Here is a 26,583-nt window from a genome sequence, read left to right on the forward strand (position 1 = left end):
ATTTTAAATGAAAGGTATAACGCTCCCATAAGCTGCTATTGAATTTTTTTTTATCGATCGTACATCTGGTTCCGGAGTTACGGGTTGAAGAGTGCGCTACCCAGCAGATTCCCATATAAAATGGTAACACCATGATGTCCAAATGGTGTAATACACATTAAAAAGGGTGCAACATAGCTCGGGTTTACAGGTCTAGGTCACTAACGATCATTTTAGGCCTTTTTTCATTTTAAGCTTTGACCACATTGGTCAACTATGACGGTTCTTGATGCCCCCAGGTACTTTCCAAGATCGTAATGTCATACCTTTTTTCAGCAAATTATTTACCGATTTTTACAAACTTGGTTTCAAATGAAAGATACAATACTCTCATGGACTGTCATTGAATTTCGTTCATATCTGGCGTTTGGTTCCGGATTTACAGGTTGTTTATTGCGGCCACATAGGAAGTTCCCATGTAAACTGATACAATAGTAATACTTCAAATGTTAAAAATCCATTGCTATTTCGTCGCTGTTGTGCTATCTTATGACAAGCGCCATTTAGCACTTTTCGAGAAAAACGATTTTCAAAGTTTGAGATTGAATATCCTAAAATTTATAAATGCTAGAAGCTTTTCAGAGAAGACATTCGATGCTTCTATCTTTTCTGAAGTAATCTCTCGATTTGTGTGAAGATCGGTTGACTACACTTACAGTTTTTGCGTAAAATGTAAACCAAAGTCGCTCGCATACGTGTCATAAGTCTGTATTCATGATAAAATATGTATGACGTGTCACAAATGTGCACAGCAGATTTCATATAAAAATGAATTATAACTGATTCGTAAAATTATGCGTTATAGATCACTATGTCCAATATTATTCTTTTCCATGCGATAGCAGCAATATCAGGTTGCAAAATGATAGTATTGGAACACAAAGTTTTCCCATTTTTCCTCCTTTATTCAGGAAAAACAATAAACAAAAGTTGGTTTCATTGACAATTTAGAGACAATGTCTATCATACAATGTTATTGTTGACAGGTGACTAGACCAAACAAATATTCTTCTTGCATAATCCATCACTACATTTCGGCATACTTTCCAAAACAAGTGGAAATCTTAAAAGGAAATTTGTTCAATAATCTTGAATATATAAGCCAACCATTCCCAGAAAAAAACTATGGTAGGAAAAGTTTTGCTCCCGAGACAAGAACCTAGCTAATGCTTATGGTTGATCTGCATAGGAATTACCTATGTCATCAGAGACATCTGTTGGCTTTGCTATAAGCTTTTCGGCTTATAGCAAGCCAACAAACTAAGAATGTTGTCTCTTTTTTCTTTGTCATAAGATAGCACAACTCGATCACTCGAGAAATTGGCGCTTGTCATAATCGTGTTTCGCTATATCTCAGTAACCCAGCAGAATTTCAAAATTCTGAAAACGCGACTTTATGGAGATTTTAAAATTTAGTAACATGGCATATCTAACTCAGTTCACCCCAAAATGGCGTTTGTCATAAGATAGCACAACAGCGACGATTTGCAAGTATAGATCAGATCATTTCATGATGATTTTCATAGATACAGGAGCCTTAGTTCACAAAATCAAAATATTCTGGATATATTCTCTTGAACTATATCATGAAATTCAAAATTTTATTCATGAATTTATTCAATTCTCGTGAACTATTTCATGATCTCTAATATATTAGGTACCAATATCCGTTCTCGTGAAATAGTTCACGAAATATAATTCATGTATTTGTGAACTAATGATACCTAGTATAAGTCACAACTCACGTTCATTTTTATGAAATAGTTCACGAAGTCATAATATATTAGCCATGTATTCGTGAATTGGTTCATGATGCCTAGTACATGATTTTCAATCTATTATGCGTACTGGTGATATTTAGAAGATATCGCTAATCATTTACAATTTCATGCAACATGATAATGAAATTTTCCCGGAAACTATTTCACAAAATTTGGAGAATTATTCGTGGAATCATTTTTATTCCATGCACTATTTTATGAGGTGTCCAGCTGCTACGACCATAGTAATAGACACGAGCATTAGATATAAAAAAATATTAGGATCTTGAAAATCGATATTCTTTTGATAAGGTTCGTGGTGATGTCTGGATAGAAAACGAAAAGAAACGATGAGAATCCCAAATATTTTTACCATTTTTTTTTGTTAACCATTTTTGTTAACGACCTATTGAGTTAATTTGTCAACAGTTTTTTCGGCATTTAATTAGCAAGGGACTGGAAGGTGAAGTATATTTTTCAATATTTAGAGCCATAGTACTCAAGGGAGAGCAAGGTGTTGAAAGGAGAAAGTTTAGAAAAGCGTGGAAGGATCATATATGCAAGCTTAGAGCTCACCGGCGACTTAACCCTTTGTCTGCTACCGTAGTGGTCAGGGTCTTTTGGCATTAGAAATGCGAATCACCTGAGTCTACGGCATGTCCGAACAAGCGTAGAGTAACTTGTTACTTCATGCTGTCGGAACCGACAAAAAGTTAAGTCACGGTAAACTTCCACACTAAGCATTTGCGACGTTGAAACTCATTGAATGAGCCAGTTTTGTTTGTTCCCTCACCAATTGCCTGCCTGAGTGATTTTATTTTATCGACTATTGTGACTGTGTGGAAGTTTACCGTGACTTAACTTTTTGTCGGTTCCGACAGCATGAAGTAACAAGTTACTCTACGCTTGTTCGGACATGCCGTAGACTCAGGTGATTCGCATTTCTAATGCCAAAAGACCCTGACCACTACGGTAGCAGACAAAGGTTTAAGTCGCCGGTGAGCTCTAAGCTTGCATATATGATCCTTCCACGCTTTTCTAAACTTTCTCCTTTCAACACCTTGCTCTCCCTTGAGTACTATGGCTCTAAATATTGAAAAATATACTTCACCTTCCAGTCCCTTGCTAATTAAATGCCGAAAAAACTGTTGACAAAAAAAAATCCCAAATAGTGTGCGTGATAAAATTCACAGAAGAATATATCGCGAATCAGTCACATTTTCATGATCCAGTCCATATTTGTTACTTGCCGGACCAGAGGGCTTATATTGCCCCTAGTCCCTGGTCAAGCCACGGGGACCGTTTAGGGTGGGCTCCGAAGGCCTCTTTTCTTGGCTAGCTCGAGCTTGAGGCACGGAGGCTTCAGGGTCGGCTCAATGTCACTCTATCCCAATTAGAAGATAAACACGGTCTTTTCATTTTTTTCAATTATTTATTGTAACTTACAATTTTTGTGTGTGAGTGTAGGTGTATACAAGGCCGGCCGGCGAACGCTGGGACGAAGCGGGAAACGGTCGTCTGCTGTTGCGATGGCTACGACGACGGGATGCTGCTGCGATGGTCTGCTGTTGGTGTGGCGATGCTACACGTGGGCTGTTGGGTGGCTGGGTCCGATGTGACCAGCGATGCCACTTTCTGGCGGGCGCGTCGATAGCGATCACTGCGGTTGATCTTCGGCGACAGGGCGGCGATTCAAGGGCACTCTGGCACCTCGTGGCTGGACTCAGCTACCTGCTGGTGACTCGGAGGTCTCGGTGGAACCTCGTAGCTGGTTCAGTGTGCTCATGGGCACTTTTGACGGGCTTTTAGCGATGACGGTGCCACTATCGACGACGGGCCGTTCAGGGACACCACGCTCCGGACTATACGCCACTCCGATGGCTTGAGGATCGAATTTAATGGGTCCTGCAAGCGGATAATATTGACGAGGGAGGGAAATCTTATAGGCTGACTACTGGGAAAGCTCTTATTTTCATTTCATACCTGATTCCTTCTAGGCGTTTGTTTAATTAACCTTGTATCACTCCTCTATTAACTTTACTATTCATTTTTATTTCAATATTTCCAATGGTTTATCTACTTTCTTTGGGGGGGGGGGGGGTATCGGACCCCGCCAAAAAGTTTCAACTTGTTAACAAATTTTAAATTAGTTTCAATTTCAAAGTAGTTTTCAAATTCAAAATCATTTCAAACCAAATTTTTCACTGGTTTTACAAAGCTGCTAGGTAAGTTTCTTCTGGAGGAACTTTTCCTTTGTGGGGTGGGGGGTGGTGAATTGATGAGGGAAGGATGGTGTGTGATGGGGGGATAGACCGGGATTAGGTTGACGATGTTCAGAGTGATTGCATAACCTTTCTATATGAGAAAGGCAAAATAATAAGGTGAACTTATGAATATATGACATCACTTGTTTTACTTAAACGATCATAACAAAAGAACAAAACACACCAGGGCTTCTAAATTTCGAGAAACATCGCTGCTTAAGCTTCAAAACAAATGCTAAACATTTGGTGCAGTTTGTTTGAGTAGAAAAACAAATTATTCTGAACAATTAGGGTGTACGTATAAATGTGGGACACTCTATATTTTCCCATAGCAATAGCACCAATGTCAAAAACTTCAAGAAAAGTGGGCGGAGGTCTACAATTGACCAAATGATATGAAATTTGGCAACTGAGCTTACTTTGCTACTTGTCACAATAGGAGGCCTTTGAGATTTCAAAAATGAGTGTTTATTGCAATGCCCTAATGCGGTTGCGAGGGTAGCCAAGGGGGGTGGGGTTAATGAAAGGTGGAGGTGTTAGGGTAAGTGGTGGGGGGGCGACACTGCGCCCAACTGCATATTTTACCTTAACCGATGCGCAATTGTTGGTCACACACATAGGGGAACTGGGGGTAATATGGACATATTAAGGATATACTGAAATTTAACATAGTAATAGCATGGATTTGTCAACATGTAATACTCTATGTTGTAGCTCCATTTGTTGCCTTTCGAGTGCCCAGAGGGATAATGTTACAAAAATCAGTAAGTATCATTTTTTAAAGAACTAGAAATCGAAAAAATATCTGCTATTTTTCCAGGCTGCGGGTGAAACGGACATATAGTGGGGGTAAGACGGACATGTTGCAGAAATGATGATCATAACACAAAATATTACAATTAATTATATCTAACGGATATTTTGAATAGATTGTGATTCTCCTTAAAATATATGATCATTTCGACATGAAAAATAACGTTTTGGAGTCCGATTTAGAGTTGAAGCAAATGATGTATTTTCTAATATCGTGTTTACCGTTGGTATAAAGAGAGCTATTCAATCAGTTCCAAAGATCACTATTAATTACTTATATTAAACTGGAAAGTTAAATATTAAATGTGTAATTGGTAACATCAGTTCCTCGATTACACACAGCCAGAGTGTGGGGATCTGCACAAAGTTGTTTACCTTTGCCAGGTTCTAGGAATTTCGTGTTTAGCCTCGGTCACATTAACGTACATCTTGCCGTCTATTGCTTGTGAGAGTTCAGCTAGCTGGAGGTTAACCACGTTTGACTGCTAGAATTTCGTTTCTATGCGCGAGACATTCTTATAAGGATGAATCAATAGAATTAATCATGACTGTCCATCTTGCCCCACCAGTACACATATTTTTTAAACGTTTGCACTTATTCACGCATAAATCAATTTACCTGATATTTTTCACGAAGATGTCTCTTAAGAGTCACTTTATCGAAGTAAAGTAAAAAATCCGCGAAAAAATTGATTTTTTCCTCGATAAATCTTAAAATTGGAAACTTCAAAATTACATCAGCACGAAGCTGCGCTACCGATTATCAATGTTTGCTTAAATTGTACACGTTTAGCAATATTCAAGGCCTTCTGAGTGTTTCATAATTCAAGGTTACCCATAATGATAGAGTACATATATAATACAATTTAAGTTTTAATGTTATATGCCTAAAATAACCATGTGTCCGTCTTACCCCACCTGTCCGTCTTGCCCACAGTTCCCCTACACACAGAAATACACACATACGAATACACCCGTTTTCCAACCTCAACGAAGTGAGTAGAATGATGTAAGAGTGTCGGCCAATAATTTCAAGCAATTTGTAACTCACTTTAATTTTTTTTGCATCATTTTTACATATATTGATTGCCGGCTTATATGGGAATTTCGCATATAGCCGCATACTTCGACCTGTAACACAGAAACCAGAACTCCGATTCAAAGGAAATTTAATGGCATTCAATAGGGATTTTCTAGCTTTCATTTGAGACTAATTTTGTGAAAATCGAGCTGATGTGAATTCAATTCAGGAACACTTTCCCGAAGCTTCCAGTTCCGCCGAAGTTGTTCAATATGGTCCGCGTGGATTTGATTGGGCATCAGTGAGCTGAAGCTATAAATCCAAGCAATTTAGAAGATATTTTATGAAGTTTTGCATCTATTAGATAACATGCTGATTCAGATTTATATTGGAATTTCATGCGTGACCCCACTCTACAACCTGTAACTCCGGAACCGGAAGTCGGAACGAAATGAAATTTAATAGCAGCCTATGGAAACGTTGTACCTTTCATTTGAGATTAAGTATAAAAAATCGGTTCAGCCATCTCTGAGTAATCGATGTGCATATTGTTGGTCACATACATACACACGCACACACACATACGCACACACGCACAGACATTTGCCTAACTTGACGAACTGAGTTGAATGGTATATGAGACTCAGCCCTCCGGGCCTCGGTTAAAAATTCGGTTTTCAGAGTGATTGAATAGCCTTTCTATAGGAGAAAGGCAAAAAAGATTTCACGAACAGTAGAACTTTCATTAATTGATATCGTAAATCAATCGAACTAGCAAAGTTCGTAAGATAATGTTGGTTGATTTTTGCAAACTTGGTTTCAAATGATAAATACAATACACTCATTGACTACTATTGAATTTCATTCAGATCTGACTTTTGATTCCGGAGTTACTACGGTTACATAGAAATACCTCGTTTAAACCGAAACAAGGTACCGGGCATATTCCAGAGTTAAAGTCATATTGGTTATTCGGTGATGACTGAAGCCATTTTCACCTACTAGACCTCTCTCACATTCTCTTTTACAGTTATAATCCCTTTCCTCTCCCATTGCATTCCAAAATATGTTAACACGAAGACAACATGTAACATATGCTGATTTATCCACTTCAATATTATAAGGACGTCATCATCTACATGTTGTTCATCAGGTTCGTGGCAGTCGTGCTCTTGCAAATATGTGCAAAGTATACCAAGAATGTAATAAACATTTTCGCAATCATATTGAATATAACCACCTATTAGATAAATGAGAAAGCCATAATTTCACCATTAGGTGGATTAAAACAGGTTTATTTTTTATTAAAGTTGAGTAGAGGCTAAAATGAATTAGGGATCGTCAACCCTACAGTCAATTTGATACGCACGAAATATGATACTAGCTCGAATATTTGTTTGAATGCCTTGAATGTATTCAAATTTTTGATCATATATTGGGTAATAAAAATGACAAATCAATTCATTTATTCAGTTCGGGTAGGAATTCATTAAACACTATTCGATAGGAGAGTATAAACGGCGGACAACATACCGATCACATAATCTGCATAATCGTGTTTGGTTGAAATTTCGCAACTAGTTGATGATCAAACTTTCATCAACAGAAGAAAGTTTGACCATTAAATAATATAGACAGTCTTGACAAATGTTCGATGATTTAAAATAACTTTCCCTTGATGTTGCTTTCTTGATCAAATTATCCCACGAATAACCATCCATCCCACGAACTGACATCAGAATTAAGTGGATATGGTTCCGGTTTGCAAAAAAAAACCGATTCCGTCATTATTGTTTTCAGTCAGCTGTGATGAAATAAGGGGCGATCATCCTTTCGAGTGAATTATTTCCGGTTATGTACGCTCGGTGGGAAATAATAATCACTGGCTAGTCTTGCTGTTCATCACTTTCAATCAAAAATATTGATAGAGTTTTTCGCAGAATTATGATCACGCTAAAACAACCATTAACCATCGTTTATTTCAAACAAAAAAAACATGTGCTTTCCTTTGAAGTACAAGTTTGTCACACCTCGTTACCACCCACCATCGGAGAAAGAAAAAATATCCACCACAATACGGAAAAGCACTGAAATTAGGTATAGCTAATGTAGCACCCATGCAACGATCGTCGGAACGTTTCGTTAAATTGCTCTCAAGGTTATAAACCTTTGGGCATTTTTTCGTTGTTGTTCGTGTTTACGTGTGTGTGTGGAGAAACGATCAAGCTGAACTGCGACGAATCTGATTCAATCGAGATGTGATGTGTGTAATGTACTTGGTACGTAAAGTATGCTTCGAAGAAGTGCGGCTCGGGGGCATTAAAAATCGCTTCTTTAATGATCCAGTCCATTTTATTCGTCGGATAGGTTACGGTTAGGTAAGTGTCGTTAAACTTTCATCTTCCGCTGTTTGCTTTATAGGCGATGTATGACAGGAATGTTTGATTGGATGAAAGTGGCTCGTTTGTCCATCGGTTGTTGGGTTTTACAATTCAAGAACTGAAAAGCGAGTGACGGCTGAGATTTTTTATTTACACGTATATGTGTTTTATGAGGAAATTAACCTCACCTTTACCGGAAATAAAACAAAAGATTTCCAATCATAAGATTCGAGGTCGCGAGACTGAACACCGATTACTGGAGTAGGACAACTGCAAAGGTCCAAACAAAAAGCCTGACCTCAACTCGACGTACCGGGCAAGTAAAACGAGGGAAATAGCACCCGTCCCGATTTCTCCGGTTCTAAAAAAGGCACCTCGCTAAATACACGCTTAAAATAATGAAACAAAATTGAACAATCTCGCACAAATCGCAATTTTAGAACCGATTTCTCCGCGGAAAGAAAAAAAAACTTTAAACCTCGGTGCTTAGCCGTGCACTATCGGAACGAAACCCGGCTGAGCTTCCCATCTCCTGACCCCCTCCCGCCCAGCAACCCATTTTTCGAGGCCAAACTAATTTGTTCAGCTAAAACTAAATGAGAAGCTATCATTTCTTCATCGAACATGATTCTTTTCATCCTTCCCGCATTTTAGCGCGGGCGCGCTTCCGAGCGAGGAACAGCTCTCCAAAAACGTCGGAATTATGCCCAAAAGCGGTACACAAAGGCACACACAGAGATCTAGGCAAAAAATACGAGAGGTTCTCGTGTATGGTCGCCGTGCGAAAGCGTGAGTGCACTCAATTTTCCACCGAATTAAGTCACTTTCGTGTGTACGATGGGTATGGTTCGAGGTGGTTCGGGTGGAAACGATTTTAGGCTGCAGGCAGAGACGGGAACGGGGATCTCCTAATGTGTTTGCCGTACATAATGCGCGTTTGTCAAAACGATCGGCAGCCACGGGAAAGTCGTTGAGTCGTACAACGTCGACGATTTCTGTATAATTTCAAATAAAGAAAAGCGGTTTTTTTGCGAAGAATTTCGCCTTTATCAAATATTAAGAGTAAAGTGCTAAGAAGTATTTTTACAAAACGAGAGCGTTGCGATCATTGATGATACTTTGAACATTAATTACTTTCTCTCAACTGAACTAACTGTTGATGTGGTTAAACATAAACATGAATATATCCTTGGACAGCCAAGAATATATGTTTCAACTTCGTCTCATCAGTACGAGGCAAATCGACTTGGTCACCAGATCGAAACATCGAAACAAAACAAGAAATTTTGCTTACTGGATAAGATCATAGCGTAATCGTAACCTGTTACGCTTTGCTACATCACTACCAAAGTGGGAAATTGTATTAAAACCATCCTGTAGACAAGCCGGTCTGCCAGATACTGACGAGACGAACTTGCAAATTGAAATCCTTCACTTAATAAAGGTGTATCCGGTATGTTACCCGATACGCTCAAAATGGTTTAAATCCAATTTTATCATTGGAGGATATTTGCAATTATTAACAAGAATGGCACCTTTAAAATGTATCGAAATAAAAATATGCTTTTTGAAACAGTAACCTCGACCTTTCCGTTGAGAGCAATCCCGCTAAACTCTATCATCAACCGGTGGAATACCGTCTCGTACTTCCAGATAAAAACCGATCGTAAAACAAATGATGAAAGAAAGGAACGCAAACCGCCCCGTTCTGTTTTAAGCCAAACAGTGTGATTTGAACGCTAGATACGCCTGTGTACGGCTAGAAGGCGAAGCAAGAATTCAACATGATTTAAGAATCCCGGGCTTGAGTTTAAGTCGGTTGGTATTAGATTCGTTGTGTTTTATTTTTCTTCGTGAATGCGATCCTTTGCTGCTGGTTGATTTGTGATTTGATCGTTGGGGAAAACCAGCGGGTTTAGCCAGTGCTGGATCATGTCGATAAGGCATCTTGCTATATTTTGTAGTGTTATTCTTTCAAGTGGTGTTATGTGGAGTTCATGCAGAAGGAATATGATGAGCAAGAGTGTAAATTTTATCGAACCAAAACGGTGAATTTGAAATTGAGTTACAACGATTAGGACGGAAGTTTTCTGAAATGCATGACAAAGTTAGTTCTTTTTTATGGTACGTTCATTTGGCATGACTACAACAATGGAGCGATCATATTCTTGAGTATTGTCAGTATCATAACCGGAATGAAGTAGAATACGCTTTAGACTCAAATTTTTTTTATATTCTCGTAAGCCAGCCATATAATTATCGTTGTTGACAGGAAAGGAATTGATTCCGTGACTGTATTCGTTTGGCAATCCTAACATCGTCTATGTCTCTGAGCAGAAACAATTATTTGAATACTTCGTATCAGCAAACAATCCAAATTAGTTATGGAATTTGCGTTTCGATTTCGTCTCATCAGAATCCGATAAACGAGATAATGTAAAAATCTATCAAAACATGCCTTTCCTGGTTTTTACGTCCTAAAATCTGCTAAACTTACTTGTTAACAAACGAAATCCTCAATAATGAAAATTGCAACCTTTGGAAATACAATATGTAAAAACCTGTTTTAATCCATCTAGTGGTGCCATTGTGCCTTTCTCATTTGTCCAAACTATGATTCCATGGCTGGTTATGTTCAATGTAGTGGTGGAAATGTATATTGAATATTACACATACATACAATGGATTGACAGCCACGAACTTGAGATGCTATGTGTGAACGCTGAAACACTTGATACCAGAGGCGGACCCAGGAGGCGGGTCCGAGGATCAGGCCCCCGCCGAAAATTTTCAACTTGTTAAGATATTTTAAACTAGTTTCAATTTTAAACTAGTTTCAACCTCAAAATCATTTCAAACAAAATTTTCCTTCGGTTTTCAATAAATGCGGTTATTGCGTATTACGTAATGTGTTCATTTCGAAATTGAAATTTCAAACCCAATAGGAAATTTTATTCTGGATTTGATTGGCCATAGATTGATTTTATATATAATATTAGCTGAATAATAATTTCGGCCAGGTTTTTCAATCAAATACACTTCGCGCTGCGTAACGCTCACGTTTTTGCTCAAAAGCGTCATCTTCTGGTGGAGAGCTGATTTATCAAACGATGCATGCATTATTTCTTCGCCCAAAAGCATGGCGTGTACCAACTGCTCGAATATCGTTAATGATTCTGATCGTATTACCTGTCGTGGTGTAAAAACGACAGGTTTTCAGTTGTAGCTTTAGTTTGTTTAATCGTAATCGTGATTGCCATAAATTGAGTTATGCATATATTCAAGAAAAATCATCCAAAAGAAATTGATTTTTTATAAACTGAGTGATAAGTTATCAAAAGATCCAATGATATGTAGTACACCAAATCGACATTTTCTTACAATTGTTTTTAGAATAGATTTACATTCAATCAAGCTGGTTTGAAAACTTCAATTTTTTCGTTGCTTTCAAGAAAACGATTCACTTGCAATGTATTCAACCGATCTTAAGAATATTTGAGAGATTAATACAGGATAGATTGAAGCATAAATTGTCTTCTCTGAATTGTTTCCACCATTTATAAGTTTTAAGATATACAATCTCCAAATTTTAAACATCGTTTTTATTGAAATGTGCTAAGTAGCGCTTGTCATAAGATAACACAACAGCGCGAATTGTGAAGTGCGTAGTACAATATACGAGCGCTAGCAATGGCAAGTTTCGGATAAACATTCTTTCCCTCCTGCTGCGATCTACGTTTGGACCTGGCCGGCGCCGGTATTGATCAACAAAAAACTTGGGATTGAAAAGTCTTCAGTAACTAACATCAACTTAATTCTAGTGAGAGAAGTCTAAGCCAGCATCAAATTGGTGCCAGTAAGACACCAAAATCCGAAAAGTCACACGTCTTGCGTGAACGCTTCAACAACTGGCTGGTACCGAGTGATGTCTCTGTAGTTCGCAACGCAAGCAATTTTTTGTCCCATTTAGTCTGTCCCATTTAGAGATTTCCAACGAAAGAGTTTTCGTATCAAATGTAAAGTATGTGAAATTTGGGAACATGTATCCGCCGGTTGATGCCAATCGAGCTGACATTTCTTCAGACTGAGAAAACTGATTTATTTGTTTGTTTAGTGTGTATTTGACCACCTAGGAAACGAATCCACTGGGTCGTTAATGCGCATGGAGAATACGCATGGTTTTATCTGAGTGAATGATGACTTTTGAATTATGTATGAAGGTTGAAAATTGACAATTCGCAAGAACAATTTAAAACCAATTATAAATTTGCGGCAATCATTTCAGCACGTGGATCAAATGTTTTATTGACATATTTAATGGCTTACTTTTAGTCCATTGAATGGTCAGTCCGTTATACTGAGCTAAGAATAAGTACGTACTAGTTAGAGACGGGATGTGTTTGATTCGTGCAATATCGTTTACGAACGTTGCATCGATATTTTTTTTCTGTTTCGCGTCTTCATTGTAATATAGCAACGTTTACTCGAACGAGGTGGAAAATTTCAAATAACGGGATAATACATAAAAAGGACCGTTTATAAATTCTGCCACACTATTAGGGGGAAGAGCTTTGACAAATAGTGACATAAATGGGATGGGGAGAACGTCATGTGATTTGACGCAATCGACCGTTTGACTCACGATTGCACGATGTATATAGGAAATTCCATAGAACATGGACAGTTTTGTGTGCAGCTGCAGTATTGTGCTCCTCCAAATAAACCGAAATCGTTTGGTTCTTGTTAGACCAAGGGGATAAAGAGCGTGGTAATATGAGAGAAAGTTAGTTAGTATTGGGCCATCTTTGCGTGACATAATTTATGAAAGTTCCACAATACCACTTTTAAACTCATTGTTTATGATCCATTTTATATTGTTGACAACACTCCCGACATTTGGTTGCTCGGCGTCCAAATTATTTTCGAAGAAACAAACTCTCGATAAACGATTACCCACAGTTTAAACGCCTTCACATCTAGAACATTTACGTATCCTACAGTCAATAAACTATTAAAAAAATTTATGCTCGAAAATATATTCTCAGTCGCATCGCTTGCTTCAGGCGAATCCTGACTAAAAACCCATCCACCACCCAATCCGTGGTATTTATGAGAGTGTCACTGAGTCGGGGCCTTTCGTTAAGTAAGTACCACATCAACACTTCCTTTCTCGTATCCCAAGTTACGGTAAAGATGGTCGTGGTCCGCAATGGTGGTTCTCAGGCGAAATTCTCGCTTGGACTGGATCGATTGTTATTCCAAAACAATGCTCCTCAAGTATTCTGGGTGGAAATGAGAGTCATCAGTCTGCAATCTACGAAGTATACCGTGCTTACTAGGGTGACAATAAAACGACCAGTTTTGAAATCACTAATCTACACCTCCTAGCGTCGTTCCAAATCATGAAAAAATGACACCGTCCAAATTTGAGCGAAATCGGTTAACCCTAACCCCTCCCCCAAAGAGCTTAAAGTTTGTATGGGATTTTTTGGCCAAAATGTATGGGGAAACACTCGCAGTTCACAAAATCGCCGCTAGAGGTCGCTGTAAACTTCCGATCACCGACCAAGGAAGGAGTTAAGCTTTTGAAGATATGCTGAACCAGTTTGTCGAAGACTGCAAGACAATCCAACCAACCGTTAAATAGTTATTAACGTTTAAAGTTGGATACTGCTGCTTAACATTCGCAAAGGGCGTACTCCGCTTATCTCATGTATGTGAACCACGAGTGCAGGTGGGACAAAGTTAGGAAACACTCATATATCTCTGAAACGATGAGAGATAGAAAGCTATGATGTTCCACAAAGTTGTAGAGGAATAAAAGCACTTTTGGTTTCACTGGAAAGTTTCAGGATTTCTCCGCAAGGTGGCGGTAGTGAGCCAAGCAATTTAAAGGGAATACTCCTATCTGTAAAACGGTAAGAGATGGAGCATTTGGATGTTCTACAAAGTTGTAGAGAAGCAAAAAATATTTTCTTTTCTCATTTGAAAAATGCAGAATTCTACCACATGGTGGCGTCAGTGATCAAAATTAATTCAAGGTAATACTCCTATCCATACAATGGTAAGAGCTAGTGCAATCTGATGTTCTGCAAAGATATACAGTATTTCAAAGGCTTTCGTGTCTAGTTATTAAAATTGGAATAAGGACGCATATATACTGTGTGTATGAAGCTTAAGGGGTTACAAACCTTTTTTTTATTTTTCAAAAAATCGATTTTTTTATTACTTTATCTGAAAGTACAACTCCTTGAGAATATTTTTCCAAATTTTATAGAGATCCGAGAAATAGATCGAAAGTTACAGCGCTTCCAAGCGTGGTAATTTTAAACTCGCGCAAGCAGTGGTAATTTTAAACTCGATTATCTCGAAATACCGATTTTAAAAAAAATGGTTTTCCCGTGATCACGATTCCTGAAATACCACTCAACCGATTGTCTTTATTTTTTTTAAATTGATCGTAATTAATTTTTTTCATACCTTAACAATTCCTTTTTTATGTTTGTTTTGTAGATGAGAATTTTTTAATACAATTTTAAAAGCGTAAAACAGCGATTTATTAGGAAAAACGTTCACGAATGCAGGAAAAATGTTGAAATGTAGTCTCCGGTTATTCAACTAGGTCGACTAATAGAAACCGACTAAAATTACAATTATTTTGTTCAAGATGTGTAGTTCGGTGCACGAAATTAACGGTAACCAATCACGAACTGGTTTTAGTTGGGTGTTGTAAAATCCGTTTTTTTCGGCTCGGTGCATGAAGTTAGCAGTAAAGAATCACGAACTGGTTACGAGCGGGTGTTTAAAATCCGGTTTTTCGTCGTGCATGCTACTCTCTATCAGAAATGAAAAAAAATCCTCTGCTAGTAGTAGGTAACGACACAAATTGAATCATCCACCAGCCGTGTACAGTTCACAAATATTTTTTCCCGGTATTGTACAGCCCTTCGAGAACCCTGTACGCTCTAAACAGCACTACACAAAAAATTGAAATAAAACTGTAGCGGACCTACATTTAAAATTTCTCATCATTTCAGTGTCCGGTTGGTGCATCATATTGAAGGCTCTTACCGAGATGAGCTGAAACTTTTCCCCATTTCCAAGTAGTTTTTTTCGAAAGATTTTTCAAAACATGTTTTCGTTATTAATGCATGTCATACATACCTCAAAATTTTACACAACATTGTTGAACTTATTTTCGACAAATTCCGAAAATTTATTAATTCCATGCAGTATGATATGAAAAGATATGAGCGTTCCAAACCTTACACGACTTTCATCCCGAAATTTTGAAAAGGGCCCGTATATTGAATGATAAGTCGTTAGCCACGACAAAAATGGAACAGCACTTCATAGTTCCGCGGCGGCACAATTTTCGAAAAAATACACTTTTATTGGATTATTTTGGAGTCCTAGAAATAATGTCACTGTTGAGTTACTTAGTACTTTGGAATGGACAGGGCTCCAGAATGTAAATTTAACAGGAATTTTATCTTTTTGCTAAAATTAAATGATTTAGCCTTACAATATGTTTGGCAAAGTTGTTGTACTTTACAAGCCCTTTATTTTGCTTTAAACATAAGCTAGGGTGGTTCTAACTTTAGCAATATTTAAAATGAAACTTTTAAACGGTTCGAGATAGAACTTGACTATTATCGATGAAGTTGTAGAACAACACATTTTAGCCAAATTTGCTGAAAACGCGCAAGCCCTAGCTTTTATACTTTCCATTGCCCGACAAATCCAAATGTAAGCTGTAAGGTGTTCCTTAAAAACGGTTTTATTTCTATAAAAAGTTTTCATTTTACACTAAAGTACCCTATGGACAGGGGTACAAGATTATTTTAAGGTGCATAATTTTCTTTAAAACTCCAACTACCAAAAATTTGTCGTTTGAAAGGTATGAGAACTTTTTTATAAAAAAAATATAACTTTTTCATATAGCATTATCTTCGATTAGGACACTTAACATTAAATACCGATGTTGCCATATGATATAGCATGCTTTGTAGTATAGATCGCAAAAAATGGCAAATACAATATTTTTTACGTCTTGCAATATTTACTCATAAAAGAGTTTATTTTTAGTAAAAAGTATATATAACTTTCTAACAAGAGATGCTAGGGGTTCGGTACATTGAGACAAAATGCTCTCCTTCAAAATATCTGAAAGTTTTTCTTATGTGATCCTTATGAAAAATTAAAACTGCAAAAGTTATATAAAGAAAACCATTTGTTAAGAAACATCCTATTTTTTTTGGTAAATTTCTTGTAAAATGGAAAATACATGACATAGAGTTCCAGTGTCTTCGACCAAGTTTTTTAAAATTTTATTTTCTACGAAGCTCTATCTCGAACCATTTAAAAGTTAATTTTAAGATTTTAAAAAATAAGAACCACCTACATTAAAACGCTAGGTTCTATTATTCAAAAGATATAAGAACTTATAATATCAAAAATAGAATTTTTTTAATCAACTTTATGAACTTTTAGAAAATAACGTATTCGTTATTTTTTGCTCAATTATAACTCTAGCAATGACCTTAGTGATACTTGAAAAAGAATTATTATTTGTTTGCCCCATTGAGTGATATTTTTATTGTTGGCGAAAAAGTGCTTATAATTCATCAGCAAAAATAGTTAGATATAATAGTTGCCATGAAACAGATATAAATAGTTGCCATGAAACAAGTTATTTTCCTTAAAACAAACTTAAAGTTGTCTGTAGACTACTTCACTTTTAAATCAATACCGCAAAAGTTATTTGACTAATACTGTTTTTCTGATAAACGCTAAGAAACACTCTAACCTTCAATTTTAAAATAAAAGTATAAGTTATAAAATAAAAAGTATGATAGGTAGAGCTCACATGTCTTCAGCAAACTTTTCCAAGATTTGTCGTTCTACAACTTCGTTGAAGGTTATTTGGCTCTAGCTGGAATAATTAAAAAGTTATTTTTTTGATCTTGGTACAATTACCCTATCTGTTTTTTAACAAAAAGAAGAAACCCACAAACTACGAAAACTTCTCCAAAGACTTATTAAGGCTAAGTTGTTTAGATTTAGAAAAATCTCAAAATTCCTGCTAAATTTACATTCTGGACCACTGTGGAATGGTAATTCTTATTTCTATTGAGTATTGATTTGAATTGTTCAGTTTGGAAGCTTTGTGTGGTATCAGATACGACGAAAGATTGACCTTCGGGTCTTCAAATGGGCGTAGTATCCTTTGCCTACTACCAAAATATCAGTCCTGTTCTCGTATAACCAATATCATTTGAATTGGGTTCGCAGCACATGGCACGCCTTGAGGCGACCAACGAGCACCGACGACAACAACATACACTATATTTCTCCGGCGATAGCGAGCAACATGCGCGATGAACCGCATAAAATACCCAGCTGTCGAGACGATTCACCCATTCTAGAAGACCTGAAAAAACAAAATTCAAATATCTGGTGATGTGGTGATCTGGTGGGTAGGTAGCGCAATTGGCATGCACGCTTTGCTTATTTGCAAAAAAGGAGGATGCTGAATATAATAGAAGCACAGCGCGAATTGGATTGTAGCCTACTTAGGTATTTATTCTAGCACAATATAGTACTTAAGCCCTGTAGTCCGCGTAAGAAAACAGAATATATTTCGAGCAGCCTATTTCTAAGTTATAAGTGAGACCAGATTTGATGAAAAAGTCACTAATTGGCATTCGAATGACCCTAGTAGTTCTCACCTATCACCAAATTATCAGCCCTGTAATCGTGCAATCAATGCCAGTCCAGCTGGATTCACAGCGCATTGTGTACGCTTCTTCTGCGAGAGGCAATAAACAAGCATTGGCACGCGGCACTATACACGACATCTCTGAGACAAGAGCGCCCTTAAAGTTAGTCAACAGTTAGTTAAAAAAATTAGAAATGCTATATAAATGAATGCAACAGGAGAAATATAAATGGTGTTACGAAGAAATTTAAGAATATAAGTTTTATCATAGCATGATAGCCTTAAGAAAACTTTGTAACATGTTATGTATAATAAAAGAATCTCTGCACAAGAAATAGGAGTAAAAATTCGAAAAAAATAGAAAACATTCAAAAGGTGTATTAAAATATATTCATACTCTATGCTGTTTGCACCACTAAGCCGCCTAAATTCTATTTTTACAACGAGACACGAAAGCCTTTGAAATACTATATAGCTTCGCATAACATCAGATTGCACTATCTCTTGCCATTGTATGGATAGGAGTATTACCTTGAATTAATTTTGATCACTGGCACCACCATGTAATAGAATTCTGCATTATTCAAATGAGAAAAGAAAATATTTTTTGCTACTCTACAACTTTGTAGAACATTCAAATGCATGGAGCATTCACCGTTATACAAATAGGAGTATTCCCTTTAAATTGCTTGGCTCACTACCGCCACCTTGCGGAGAAATCCTGAAACTTTCCAGTGAAACCAAAAGTCCTTTTATTCCTCTACAACTTTGTGGAACATCATAGCTTTCTATCTCTCATCGTTTCAGAGATATATGAGTTTTTCCTAACTTTGTCCCACCTGCACTCGTGGTTCACATACATGAGATAAGCGGAGTACGCCCTTTGCGAATGTTAAGCAGCAGTATCCAACTTTAAACGTTAATGACTCTTTAACGGTTGGTTGGATTGTCTTGCAGTCTTCGACAAACTTGTTCAGCATATCTTCAAAAGCTTAACTCCTTCCTAGGTCAGTGAGCGGAAGTTTACAGCGACCTCTAGCGGCGATTTTGTGAACTGCGAGTGTTTCCCCATACATTTTGGCCAAAAATCCCATACAAACTTTAAGCTCTTTGGGGGAGGGGTTAGGGTTAACCGATTTCGCTCAAATTTGGACAGTGTCATTTTTTCATGATTTGGAACGACGCTAAGGGGTGTAGGCTGCGAAATTTGTTTTTTCATATAAATCATTGTCACCCTAGTGCTTACGCAACGCAACGCATTTAGTCTGTCCCATTTAGATTTTTATTAAACTTAGAAAACCAGCAGTAGTTTTTTTTCAATTTTAAGAACCTTAATAAGGTTCGTTATTTATTCTTCTATCCCATTTACATTTGAGAAAAATTCGTTAGTGTGTATCTGGAAATGGAATACACACCTAGAAAAAATAGTGTAAATTTACGTCACGGTGTATTTATTAGAACAATTTTATGCAAAAAAATTCAGCATCTCCGAAACTTCGGAATATGAAAGAATGGGCTTTCCCCTTTCATTTGAAACTAAGATCAAAATAATCCGTCGGGGGGTCCAGAGCAACTTTTTTTTTGAAGTTTTTTTCATAACAATATAGGTTTTACTACTGGAGATAGTTCATATTTCTGTCCCTAGATGGCGCTTTATACATTCGAACAACACTAAAAGTGAGGATTTGATAGAAAATTTAATTGTCTACAAGTTTGTAGACCACTAAAAATTGATCTGAAATCATCCGAAAAAATTGTTTAAGATTTTAACAAAGTTATATCTAAGATAGTTTCACACGAGGCTTAGTGGTTTGGAAATATTTTTTCTCGCACTTATTACAATACCAAAAAAATAATTGGGTTTAGTACCATGAAAATATTAGACGGGATTCATAACGTTGACAATTCTAATTGAACTTCTGAAAATAAGGATGTTTGGCAGAGTCAGAAAACTATTTGTGCTTTTGGTTTGTAATCTTTCCCGATAGGTTCGAAGGGACTACCATTCATCGGAAGGTATTGCTTGGTTACAAGGGTTTGCTTACATTTATGTTTTAGAAAGGACCATATGTCGTATAATTTAGGTTATGATCGCTTAAGTCAGCTATTATAATTCCGTTCAAGACGAAATGTTGGGACACACCGTTTCTAATTTAACGCAAACCACAGCAGTAACTGTCCAAATTAGTGGTTTGCGTGAAACGATTTATTCAAATTTTCTCCGCAAAGCATATTGTGGCAGTTGGATTTTATGGCCATTTCCTATCAATTATGCGAGATATCGTTACTAAATTGATCCTAGATTATGCGATATGCATTACCCTTGAAAACAAAATATGATTTGAGTACAACAATAACCTTATATACATAGAAGTCCTCGAATATATCCCAAAAAAAATTATCTTGATCCAAAAACTCAAAGTTTTTTGTTCACTGTTTGTCACATTAAGTTATTTTGAAAACGGATAATCACACGGAAAACCCCGCAATCACAAAAAATGAATATTGCAATTTTTGATTTTTGTCTTGACTGTTTCAACTAAAAATTGTTGATTCAACTAACTGTCCTGTTGATTTTCGCATCATCAATTGGCTGAATAAATTAGTTGTTTTTGAAAGCTGTCAGTTTTCAGAAAATAAAGACAGCAAAAAGGAAACAAAAATTTGCAAATTTTATTTAACCATTTCTTTAGTTGAAAAGGATACGTCAGTTTTCTCGCTATGTTCATTTTGTAAAATTTTTGAGGCTAACATAAAAGAGCTTGATTTTGAAGTTTAGATTAATAAACCAGTTATAATACTTAGAAGTGCCTACCTAATTTAGTGATATATATGTGAATTTATGGAAGTATTTTTATATAATACATCAGGTAGACAACAAATTGCATGATTCGACTGATGTTCGAACGTGAGCAAATCTTCTGGAACCAGGTGTGTATGTTTCATGTGTTTTTACAAATCAGCCATCCAATTTTCTCACATGTTAACAAATGTTAGATATTAGAATAGGACATTAGTCTCCATCAGTAAATTGATCTGTATATTCTATCATTGCATAAATAATTGTTCCATACAAATAGAGAATCTAGTGGAACATGGAACCATAATTCGTATAGAAAGTCAATGCTATATATTTTTTTATAAAATAGAATTAATGTAAACGTATTGGCGCTGAACAGTGTTAATATTTATATTTCCTAGTGATGCAACGCGTTTGGATAAATCAAACCATTGATATGATAGCAATAAACTTCTTCGAAGATAATTTGGCTTTTTATTACTGGGTAACAAATCCTCCTTATAATTAACAAAATCGTTAGCTGTTACAACTGGTTGGGATATTTTTCAATAATACAATTGATTGAAACAACCATCTTGGTTTTTAGTTTCAACACGCACCAATCTTGAAATCAACAATTATATTAGTTGTTACAACTGGTTGGGAATTATTCCAATATTACAATTGACTGAAACAACCATCTCGGTTTTCAGTTTCAACTCGCACCAATCTTGAAATCGACAATTATATTAGTTGTTACAGCTATTTGATGAGCTGATTCGGATGGTGTGTGTCTTTGCTAACTGACAGCATCGCATTTTCAACTAGATGATTTAGTTGTTTCAGCAACTGTTTTGTTCATTCAAAAACAAAAATGAAAGTTTAGAAAAATCAACAATCGTTTAGCTGTACCAAATTTTAATCAATCGATTTCAGAAATTCGACTAATATATTAGTTACTATGCGATCGGAGCGTTTTTAACCAAGCGTTGCAATGAAATCCGCGAAATATTGCAATGGTGCGTTAAAAGTTTTATTGAGTTTGTTCAAATATAAAGGTTGAAGTTCAGGACAAGTCAATTTTATACGAAGATGCTAACAAAGTAGTAGATTCATGTAAGAATAGTTATCAGTCATCCCTGAGAACAATCGAAAAAATGAGAAAGAAGGCATACATAATTGAAAAAGCTGTTTCTGCGGGAGGAATCACTTACCATCACGAAAAAGAAAATTAATATCATACTAGTTTGGTCAACACTTATATAAAACTTCTCATCCCAAAAATATGAATGGTGCCCTGTATCAGGAAATTATAATTTTCAGCTAAAAGATGAGACTTTCCACGCTCTCAAATTCCGCTGAATTCACTATTGAACTAAACACTACTATTTGGCAAATAAAAAAAGTGCTTGTGAATTGACAAACCACTAGGTATTCTGCGAAACTAACTTAGACTTAGAATTCGTTAGAATATTAAACTACTTTTCGGGATAATTTCAAATCGGTTTTTAGTTCGTAACAAAGTTGTAGACAATTAAATAATCTATCAGATTCTTACTTTTAGTGTTGTTCGAATGTCTAAAGCACCATCTAGGGGCAGAAATATGAACTAGTTCCATTGTAAAACCTATGTTTTCACGAAAAAAAACTTCAAAAAAAAAAGTTGCTCTAGACCCCCCGACGGATTATTTTGATTTTGGTTTCAAATGAAAGGGGAAAGCCCATTCTTTCATATCCTGAAGTTTCAGAGATGCTGAATTTTTTTGCATAAAGTTGTTAAAAAAAGACACCGTGACGTCTCCTGACCCTGACATATACGAGCGTCAAAAATGACTTAGTTTTACGTTTGATTTTAATTTTACATGACGTTTAATTTCGTAAATCATGTAAAATTACTCTACATACAGCGTTTGTTCTGAATGGTAGGAAGTGTAATTTTATGTCATTGCGCATGTAAAGTATATGTATCATGTAAAATTAAACGGTACACGGTAATGTTTCGTCATTTCGTGAATTACGAGTTGTTGAATTGTGCATGTTTGCAATTACGTCAACGATAAAATTCAGATTTTTTTGGTGTGTACTTATCTGGATTTATTTTATATTTTATCGTAACTTATTCTATAAAGCAGATCAATATTTCAGCGCCCTCTACGGTTGGAGCACTTGGCAGGGTGCCAACTCGGCCAACCGAACGCTATGGACCTGTTTGTAATGTGTTGCTCTTCAAGCAAAGTCTTTAACTAGATGACTAGACGACTATTTTCCTCATTACGGATAAATTATAACTATTCTTAGCAGTGAATAAGCAGATAATTGAATTAGTTATGGAATTTGTGTTTCGACTTCGTCTCATCAGAATCCGATACTGACTTAGTTAACGGACTAAGCTAACGCCGGATTGACGCTAGCTCCAAAAAACGGAGACACAATTTGTGTTCCTAAGCAAACCCCCAGCCAAGCGTGATGTCCTGCAAGAAGGAAGCTCGAAAAATCCGGCGCTAGCTTAGTCCGTTAACTAAGTTAGTGTCGGATTCTGATGAGACGAAGTAGAAACGCATATTCCAAAACTAATTTAGTTACAGGTTTTGTGCTCTTCATGCGTGAAGGTTTTGAACAATCTTATCCTTAATGGAGAAAAAAATAGTTTTTACCAAAATTGTTCTCCACTAAGAAATATAGCATAAAAAATCGAATTGATTTACAAACTATGCAGATATTTGTAGATAGAAGATCCAGTTAAAAGGTTGAGCATCGCTGATCTAATAAACTATAAACTAGCAACATTTTAGATTTCGTCTCAATATTGTTTTCTAATAAAATAAAAATGTAAAAATTACTGTTGGCAGTCCATGAAAGCAAAATTTCAAAGTTTTTTTCAACGTCCATCGTTCCTGATAATTTACACCAAACTCTGCCAATTTATAATATTCATAATAAAAATCGCATCTTTGCTCGAGAAGAGGCACGATTGATCTACCAGTGCACATTTCCTTTCCCATATTGAACAACCATCCTCCCCTAGAATCCGACACTGTTTTATCGACAAGATCGCGAGCAGTAAATTGCCCATTCATGCTAGAATCAGCAGGCAATTGAACTCTGACCCTGCGGCCTACGCGCACTTTTCAACTCAAACGATGCGATCGCGATCGGTTAGTTCACCCATTCGAGGTTACCATCTTCGCTTGGCCAGCAACAATGTAAACAGGTCTGCAAATCATAAAATCATCTTAAGCACATACGTTCCTGCTGACGATCTGAGCAACGCGCTGCCAGTAGAATTTTATTAATCCCACACTCTTATATATAACTATAGGAAGGAATCAGTCGGCCTACTGCTGCTATGATATACGACCCGCGACCACCGCCACCGAGTTGTTGTTCTATTCACTCACTTTTTTAATTCCTAGATTGCTGCTCTCGAAGAAGAAGAAATATGCTTTCTTAACTCCGCTCCGCTGCCTGGCTGCCAATCCGAGCTCCGTGGCTGCTAGTAGTAGGCGGTCGATGGGATCTGGGATTCTTTACACTCTATTGTTTTCCTGTTCACTTTTTATTTTGCGCAACGGGGAATTAAACAAGGCGAGGAAATGCCGAGCTCCTCTTTCCTAATGGCTTGTATCGAACAACGTTTTCCTATGTTAAGCAGGAATTCCAATTAGCATAGAACACTGCAACACATGAGCTGCACAACCGAGACCGTGGCCCACACTTGCAAACACATACACAAACACACAGAATTGATTCGAGCTGGTCTGGCCGAAGAAACGTTACTTTTTTCCCTCTCTGATTGCTGATACTGTTGGGTACTTCCTATCGCGCTAATCCCTCTGGTTCTGCACTTAGTTGATGGGTTTGATTTCGTCAGATCGACACGGAAACGGCAAATTTCTACCTAATTTTTCACTGTATCCTTTCGGTTTTCGGTCACTTTCGGAATGGTTTTCCCACACTTTTATTTCACTTTGAATATTTGTTGAGTTAGAGAAAACGTTACAATTCACAGTCACCAAGGGGCACTTTTTCGCGAAAGTATCAACGGACACCGAACAGATCACATAGGAAAATTTCGGGGGTGCTAAACGCGCATGCTCACAGGTCGACCTCAGACGGAAAACTGATCGCTGCACCGTACGATTGAGCCGATCTAGCGGATTTTTTCGGTTTTGGCTTTGGCTTAGGAGGAGACGCTCGTGGCGCTTAGCTTTGCTCGAACGAATGAACTCGCCTAGGTACCTCCGTCAGTCAGTCAGCCAGCCAGCCATGGGATGGGAAAATGAATCCAACCGCGCAGAAAGAAAGCACAGAGAAAAGTGTAGGTATCCAGCCAGCGCGGCCTACCGAATAGACTTCGCAACCGACCGCGCGAAAGAGCGAAGAGAAATGCATTAGATGACCGGAGACGATTAACAACCAGCCCGCTCAGTTGTGTATCGCATTTCTCCACAGCATAACTTCATCCGCCCATGGGGATCATCGCATTGCATTGCAGGCGATGATGGTGATGATGATGATGGTGTTGCTCTATGAAGTGAAATGAATCGTCATTGAGCATGATACGCTCAACTTTATGCTCTATGCTATTGTGCAATGCAGCTGATTGTACGACGGCTTCCAGTTTTTCCGATCTCAAGCTTCAACTGGAGCCGAGATTTTTTTGGAGAGATTCAGTTCACTGAACATAGGCTTTGCAAAATTCATTACAGAATGGAACAGTATAGTGGTAGGAATACTGGATTAGAACGAGGCGGTTACGTTGCAATGTTCTCCGATTTGCTCTGATCCATGTACTATAGCGATGGGCCCTTATTTGGAGTTAAGTTCGAAGCAATACAATATTTAACGATTGCTTCTCCCATTTTGTTTTAAAATTTTCCCTTGTTTCTTCCATATAGGTGTGAGGATTTCAAATACAATTGGTTTTAATAGATCAGAACCGCATTCGTATTTGTCGCTCAAGCTAATATTGATAATAGACCTTTCTCGTCCGACCTAACCCCCTTTTTTCCTATTTTTATTCAAAATTTTTAAAAATATATCCGTTGAAATGAGACTTTTCAGAGCTATCGTGATTTTTTAAAGATTTTTTTTTTAAATTTGAAAAATGCAAGAATGTTGAGTATTTTTTTCACCTTTGCAAGAATGGTGCGACTCAAAATGTGTGTTTGGGCAACACTGTTTTGTTTATTTTAGCTTGAGTTCCTGGCAACGCGGCAAATGAAGTGGTGAGTCGCGGTACAAAGTTCATTGGTTATGTATACAAACTAAAGTGAACCTCTCGGTGGAGAACATTGCATGATAATGTTTAACCTCACTTTTTTGACAGTTCAGAGAGATTGTTTACATGGTCTTGGATGTTTTGTTGATTCGATCACAGTATGAGAAACTTGGTTTGGTTCGCTACCAAATATTAACACTTTCCAAACAAGCTCGCTCAGCTGTAATTTTTTATTTGATGTCGGCATCATACATCGTTCCGTTAAATTTAACATTTTTACTTTTCTTGTACATGATTCATTGAAGAAGTAAGGAATTTCTAGCCAAACATTTGAAAAAGGCCTACTGCCAAATGCAAATTAATCGAATTTTCATGTTCTCTATTAAAATCCTGGGACAGAACCTGTGGATAGATGTTTTCTTTTTCTTTTTTTCTGTTCATTTTATCTCTTGTCTTGCATAGCCACTCTTTCTTCCTCACATATTTTAAATGGACAGGCTACATTTGACAGTTCCCTCTGACAGCATTTGACGGTTCCCTTTGGCTGCATTTGACAGATCCCCCTGGCTGCAATTGACATTAGG

At 37.1% G+C, this 26,583-nt stretch overlaps 1 protein-coding gene across 1 annotated transcript in view; it reads right to left on the minus strand.

The window, feature by feature from the left end:
- Positions 1 to 25,002, minus strand: part of LOC131680971 (uncharacterized) — a 70,086-nt gene extending 45,084 nt beyond the window's left edge. The window contains exon 1 of the mRNA XM_058961678.1: positions 24,177 to 25,002. The gene's annotated coding sequence lies outside the window, so the exon portion shown is untranslated. The remainder of the gene's footprint in view (positions 1 to 24,176) is intronic.
- Between the last annotated feature and the right edge of the window lie 1,581 nt (positions 25,003 to 26,583).

This window comes from Topomyia yanbarensis, chromosome 2 (genome assembly GCF_030247195.1).
Source record: "Topomyia yanbarensis strain Yona2022 chromosome 2, ASM3024719v1, whole genome shotgun sequence".
NCBI classification, from domain to species: Eukaryota; Metazoa; Arthropoda; class Insecta; order Diptera; family Culicidae; genus Topomyia; species Topomyia yanbarensis.